The sequence below is a fragment of the Lathyrus oleraceus genome, chromosome 2 (genome assembly GCF_024323335.1).
Source record: "Lathyrus oleraceus cultivar Zhongwan6 chromosome 2, CAAS_Psat_ZW6_1.0, whole genome shotgun sequence".
NCBI lineage: Eukaryota > Viridiplantae > Streptophyta > Magnoliopsida > Fabales > Fabaceae > Lathyrus > Lathyrus oleraceus.
Window position 1 is genome coordinate 294,538,158 of NC_066580.1, and position 6,957 is coordinate 294,545,114.

Consider the following 6,957-nt stretch of genomic DNA (forward strand, 5'->3'; position numbering starts at 1 on the left):
GAAAGCAAAGTGTGAAAAGGTTTAGGACAAAGAGGGTATGGATAGTGGAGTGTAAAACTTCCTAGAAAGGTTCACCTCTTGAGATCATATAGAAGATGATTCAAGTGTGTCCTTAGGAATGAGGCAACTGAGCAAGCAAGCAAAATAAAAGCAAGGTGATACCGGATGCCATCAATGGACTTATACCAATCTCACAAACAAAAGCGGATACCGGATACCAATAAATGGGTTTACACCAATCTCCTAAAACAAAACAATGATACCGGATGCCATCAATGGACTTATACCAATCTCACAAAGTAAAAGCGGATACCGGATACCAATAAATGGATTTACACCAATCTCCTAAGGTAAAACAAAACTTGGATGTCAGATGCCAATCTATCTGGACTTATACCAACCTCCAAAGGATGATCATAGGAATACAAGAGCCAACAACACGGTCTTACACTTGCATCCTCACATACAACAAACAAGCAAAAGCAATGGACATAAGTAGCCAAATGAAATGGTCTTACACTTTATCCCTTCCAAATCACAGGAACAATGGCCAATGAGTGGACTTACGGTTGTCCTCAATGGGTAAACCAAACATGGATCACGGAGATATGCAATGATGATCATGCAATAATGAACAATTTATGATGATAAGTGCACAAAGGTATGCAAGCAAACATGTACAAATGCAACAAGCAATCAATCAGACAAAGTCATTTAGCACCCACTATAACCAAACAATTAGGCTCAATCAAAGGGTTAGACTTGGAAGTCAACTGGAATAGGGTGAATGGTGCTCTTAACCTTGACATTGAGAGCCAAGGTGAAGCAGATGAAAGGGTATGAGGGGTGTGCCTCATCACTCTTATCCCTGGTCAGGGAGAGCATTGAATATCAGAAGGTGTGGGAGTTCAGAAAGCTGGAACTCTCTCCACAAGTTAAGGACTCGATAGATCTTGGGTTTTTACTCACTATGCATCAACACATGTGGTGTGAGAAAGGTGAGTGACTCACAGAATAGTAGGAGATAGGCTACATATCTCTTTTGTCTACCAATTGCCTCATATGAGGTCTTTTCCTGCTTGGGGACAAAGTTAAACAATCACAAACATTGCCTCTTAAGGAGGACTTCAGACAGGTGCCTGGCTAAGTAACAAGCCAGGTCTTCCAGACTACATGGAGACAAGAGATTCTACCTTAATGCTTAAGCAAAGCAAAGCAATAGCAAGTTCTCAAAGGAACTAAAGCAACTATGGTACCTGAAATCAATCAAATATAATCAGTATACCAATCACAAAGTCAAAACAGACAAGATATGAACCAACAGTCAACACAATCAATCACATGTGCAAAGCACAAACTCAAACCAAATGAGTTAGCATCCTACAAAACAAACCAAGTTAGTTCATCACAAACAACTAAACCAAACTCAATCAACTTGAATTAATCTCCTTAAAGCATTTGCTTCTTAAACCTGAAAATCAAACTCAAATGTGAGAAGTGAACCCTTAGGCCAAAGCCTAGGGTCAAAGGAGGAGAAAATATTTAAAACAGAACATGAAACTTAACCAAAATCAAAATTAATCAAATAAGATCAAATTCCAGTTGGTCCCATATCAAAACTGTACACCAATTGCATTCCATAAGCAAATCATGTCAAACTAGGCAAGATGAGAACTCAATGGTGTAAACAGAATGAACACAAGCATATCAATACAAAAATGGCTCAATAAATTCCAGGCAAAATCATGCTTAAATAGAACACATTCAATGAGAAACACACCAAATTTCATGGTAATTGGACAAGTAGAAGTAAGTCAATTAAAATCAACAAATCATGGTATGCAAAAGCAAGCTCAAACAAAGCCACAAATCATGCACCAACTTCAAGCAATCATAAAACAGCAACCAAACATGATAAATGAGTGCAATCAAAGCCATGGTAAACTTCAAGATGTCTAGTATCACTCCATAAAAGTTCAGGTCCATATGATAATGTATGAGAATTTCACAAATCATGGAAGTTGATCACTCAAGAAAATTTCACAAATGACTAAACAGCAAATAAAATCCCAATCAATTTGAAAATGTACTCAAAAAATCTACAAAAGTTCATTCTCAAACTAGGCATACAGAAGTGTCATTATGAAAAAATCCAAAGCAATTGGCATAGTATAAGCATGGAAAATAAAATCAAGAACATGAACAAGACATAGTATGGCACACATTGTCACACTCATATTGATCACATCATATCTCACAATCTAGGAACTCAAAAATAGCAAACCATATACCAAAATGACCAGGAGTGAGTCTAGATCGTGCATGTAAAATTTCAAGCATTTCTAATTAAGCATCAAGATTACATGAAAGAAAGAGTGAGCATGGTGCAAGAAAGGACATGTGAAAACAAACCCTAGGCAATTTAAAAATCTAACCGTGCACAAATTTATTAAAAATGTCCATAAAATAATAGACGTGATGATGAACGAATCAAAAAAAGAATCATGAATTTTGGATGTGTATTTCTTGATTTATGAATTTTTGAAGTGAAAAGAAAATAAAAAAATGAATGAGAAGGCAACATGTAACATGGAAGGCAATTGAAATGATGTGCAAAAAGAAAATATGAGAATGCTGTAAGGGAGTATCGAACACACACCATATTTAAGTTGAGCGCGTTTCACATTGAAACGCTCCGTTTCAATTATTACGTGGCGAAATGTTATTCGCTGCATGGCGCACAAACACGGGAACCACATGCAAGGCCAAGCAAACGGATCAAATGAAGATCTGGAAACAAAACTTGAACACATTCATCGTGTTCTTGATGTTCATCATCAACATGAACAAAATCTCACAGAAATTGGCAAATCATACATGGATCAATTCGTCTTTCATCAAGGATCCATAATATCAAGCTAATTTGTTCTAATTTCAACCACAGCCAAAGATTCAATCGAAATAAGTTTTTGCAATCAAACATTCAAATTAGCATAACTTGCTCAAAACCTAATGGATTCGCACGATTCAAGTTGCAGAATGCTCAGCAATACAAGGTCTATCAAAGCCATATCATAATTTTAGCAATTGTAAGGATCGAGTTCTTACCTCTTGAAGTTGCAGATCTTGATTCTGCGCGAATTTGGCTTGGATAGGTTGAAACAGATAGCCTATGATGATGAGGAAGATGAATGGAAGCAATAGTTCAGCTCAACAATGCTTGAATCCAGTGAAACTCTCAACTGCCATGTTCATGTGCACTTTTTCCACAGCCACGATTTAGCAAGATTCCTCCAAGTGTTACTTCAACAGATGCTTGATTGTACCTACAAATGATGATCCATACCAGAACAAGCACGAAGAATGAAGAATTTTGATGAATCAAGTGAAAAAGTTTGGAAGAAATTTGAGAGAATTTGGTAATTTTTGGATTTGGATCTGAGAAAATGAATTGTGGATTTGATTTTCTGTTATGATTAGGACTATATAGTCCTTGTTAATCACCTGTCAAACATGATTAGCAACAAATGCAAATGGATTAGTGGATGAAGCTTGTTATGCAATTTGGCAAAATTGCCCTTTCTCAATTAGAACCAATGGAAAAGTGCACAACCAGTTTAAGCAAACCCAATTTTCTGTTTAAAAGCTATTGGAATTGATTTGGCATGAAAATCATGTGTATTTTTCAAATTCACTATTTTTCCCACCAAAATGCAAAATGGTTCACTTGAAAAATGACCTTTTTATGCGATGCTTTTTGATGCAATGTAATGATGGATTATGATAAAGCATGTCAAATGGGATTTGCTCAAAAAAGAATCACCCAATTTGGCCAAATGGTTCAAGAGTTATGCCTCCTTGAAGTTCAACTTTTCTTGAAAATGATTTGATCATAACTTGTCAACCACAAATGAGAAATGAGTATTCTTGGACTTTTTGGAAAGGCAAGAGCAAGATATTCAACTTTAATGTTGTACAAATTTTGATTTGAAGCTTTCTTGATGATGTAAAGTTGAGGAGAATAACTTTCCATTTTTGGCAGTTGAAAATTACAGGTCCTTGCTATTTTGGGAAACTTTTTGTCTGACCTCCAATTCCTCAATGATGATGTTTGTCATGTTATATGAGGCTTGTATGGACATGAATGAGACCTCTCAAACCATTTCCCACCATCAAATCACTGATTAAATGCACAGTTGACCACAGTTGACTTTCACTATGGCAAAAATGACTTTTAACAGCGCATCTTAGACAGCGCTTTTAAAAGAAAGCGCTGTCTAAGGGTAAAATAAAAATAGCGCGCTGAAAATGTTCCAAGAAAATAATGAAAGCGCTGTCTAAGGGGGGGTCTTAGACAGCGCTTTTAAAAAGCGCTGCCTAAGACCCCCCCTTAGACAGCGCTTTTAGAAAGCGCTTTTAAATATAGACCTTAGACAGCGCTTTTGATAAAGCGCTGTCTAAGGTCTTTAAGTTTAAAAAAAAATTAAAACCAAAAGCGCTGTCTAAGGGGGGGTTTAGAAAGCGCTTTTGGAAAGCGCTGTCTAAGGCCCCCCTTAGAAAGCGCTTTCCACAAAAGCGCTGTCTAAGGTGTAATTAAAATAAAATTTCAGACTTCATTTCTATTTTCGTTCTCTGTTCTTTGTTTTCAAGCTTCAACCAGCGGCGACAACCCTAACGGCGAAAACCAGCGGCGACAACCCTAACGGCGAACACCAGCGAACACGAATACACTTGCGGTATGTTCTTCAATCTTTCTTCATTTCTATTGTTCATGTTATTACAACTGGTTTTTCAAGTACAGTACCCACCACTTCATACATTCTGCAGCGTCATTCCCTTATGCATCATTGTGAAGCTTTAGCTTTTAAGTAGCTGATTGTTGTACTAGTTCATATACAATTTTGATTGGAGTTGTGGTGACTAAGGTAGTATCTCACCATAAGTTAGTGCTTGACAATGTTCTTCATGTGCCCTCTATCACTAGGAACCTGATATCTGTCTCCAAATTTTCTGTTGATAACAATGTTGTTTTTGAGTTTAGGGTTGACAAATTGTGTGAAATGTCAGGTTTCTAAACAAGTTCTTATTGAGGGATTCCTTGATAATAATGGCTTGCACTGCCTTCCCAAGCTCTCATTGAAGCTCTCAGGGTTCAATTGCTTAAATAAATCCTTGCCTACACAGCTTGATGCTCAAGGCTACACTGTTGTCAAACCTAGTTTAGATGAGGTTTCCTCTTGTAATTCTTTGGCTGTATGGCATCATAGATTAGGTCATGCCAATTTCAATTCTGTCAAACAAATTCTCAGAAAGTGTAATGTTTCTCTACCTAATAAACATGATTCTTTGTTGTGTAAATCTTGCAATCTAGGCAAAGCTCATAGATTACATGACCCTACTTCAACTACTGTCTATGATAATGCCTTTGATATTATTTATTCTGACTTGTGGGGTCCCTCTCCTAATCCGTCTAGTCCTGGCTATAGATATTACATTGCCTTTGTAGATGGTCACACTAGGTATACTTGGTTATACTTTCTGAAACAAAAGTCAGAAGCTCTACAATCCTTTAAGCTATTTCATGTGTTTATTCAAACTCAATTTAAGACAACTATCAAGTCAGTCCAATCTGACTATGGAGGTAAACTTAGATCTTTCTCCAAGTTCTTAGTAGACCTAAGCATAAGTCACAGGCTTACCTGCTCACATACATCTCACCAAAGTGGATATGTAGAAAGAAAACACATTCACATAGTTGAAATGAGCCTCACCCTACTTGCTCATTCATCCATTCCTGTAACCTATTGGGATCATAGTTTTTCCACTGCAGTTTATTTGATCAATAGGTTACCATCATCCATACTCACTAAGTTTGATTCACCATACCATGCTCTTTATAACAAACATCCTAGCTATCAAACCTTGAAAGTGTTTACTTTAGTTATGTATTTTCGTCTGGATTAATTGTTTACTTTAATAAGTAGGAAAACCATGGATAAAACATGGATCTGTGCCGATCGAATGACCAAAGAGTACGAGAGTGGGGTTTTGGAATTCGTTAAGTATGCTGTTCAACACGCTGAAAACCCCAGACGAATGCATTGTCCTTGCTTGCGTTGTTGTTATATTGGTAAGGTTGACGCACATGGATTGAAATCGCATTTGCTGAGGCATGGAATTGATCAAAGTTATCAGTGTTGGATATTTCATGGTGAGAAAATTAACGAGAATGTTGAATCGAGTGGAAAAAGTAGTACGACCTATGCTTCATATGACAAAGACACGGAAACATACGATTGTGATCGAGTTGAAGAGATTGTAGAAGCACTGGAAGAAGATCTTCATGATTGTCCTGAAATGTTTGAGAGGATGGTAAGCGATGCAGAGAAACCGTTGTACAAAGGTTGCACTAAATTCTCAAGACTTTCTGCGGTATTAAAGTTGTACAACTTAAAGGCGGGCAATGGATGGTCGGATAAAAGTTTCACAGAGTTGTTGGCCCTTATGAGAGAAATGCTACCGGATGATAATGTTCTTCCTAATCGAACCTATGAGGCAAAAAAAATGTTGTGCTCTATTGGCATGAGCTATGATAAGATACATGCTTGTCCTAACGATTGCATTTTGTTTCGTAACGAATACGCAATGTTAAATGAGTGCCCTAAATGCGGTTTGTCTCGATATAAGAAAAGATTATCTCCCGCAAAAGTCTTATGGTATTTTCCGATAATTCCGAGATTTAGGCGCATGTTTCGTAGTGAAACCGATGCAAGACATCTTACTTGGCATGCAGATGAAAGAATTATTGATGGAATGTATCGGCATCCGGCTGATTCACCACAGTGGTCGAAGATTGATAATGATTATCCTGAGTTTGGATCAAAAGCAAGAAACCTTCGATTGGCATTATCTACTGATGGAATGAACCCACATGGTCTTCAAAGTATCTCACATACC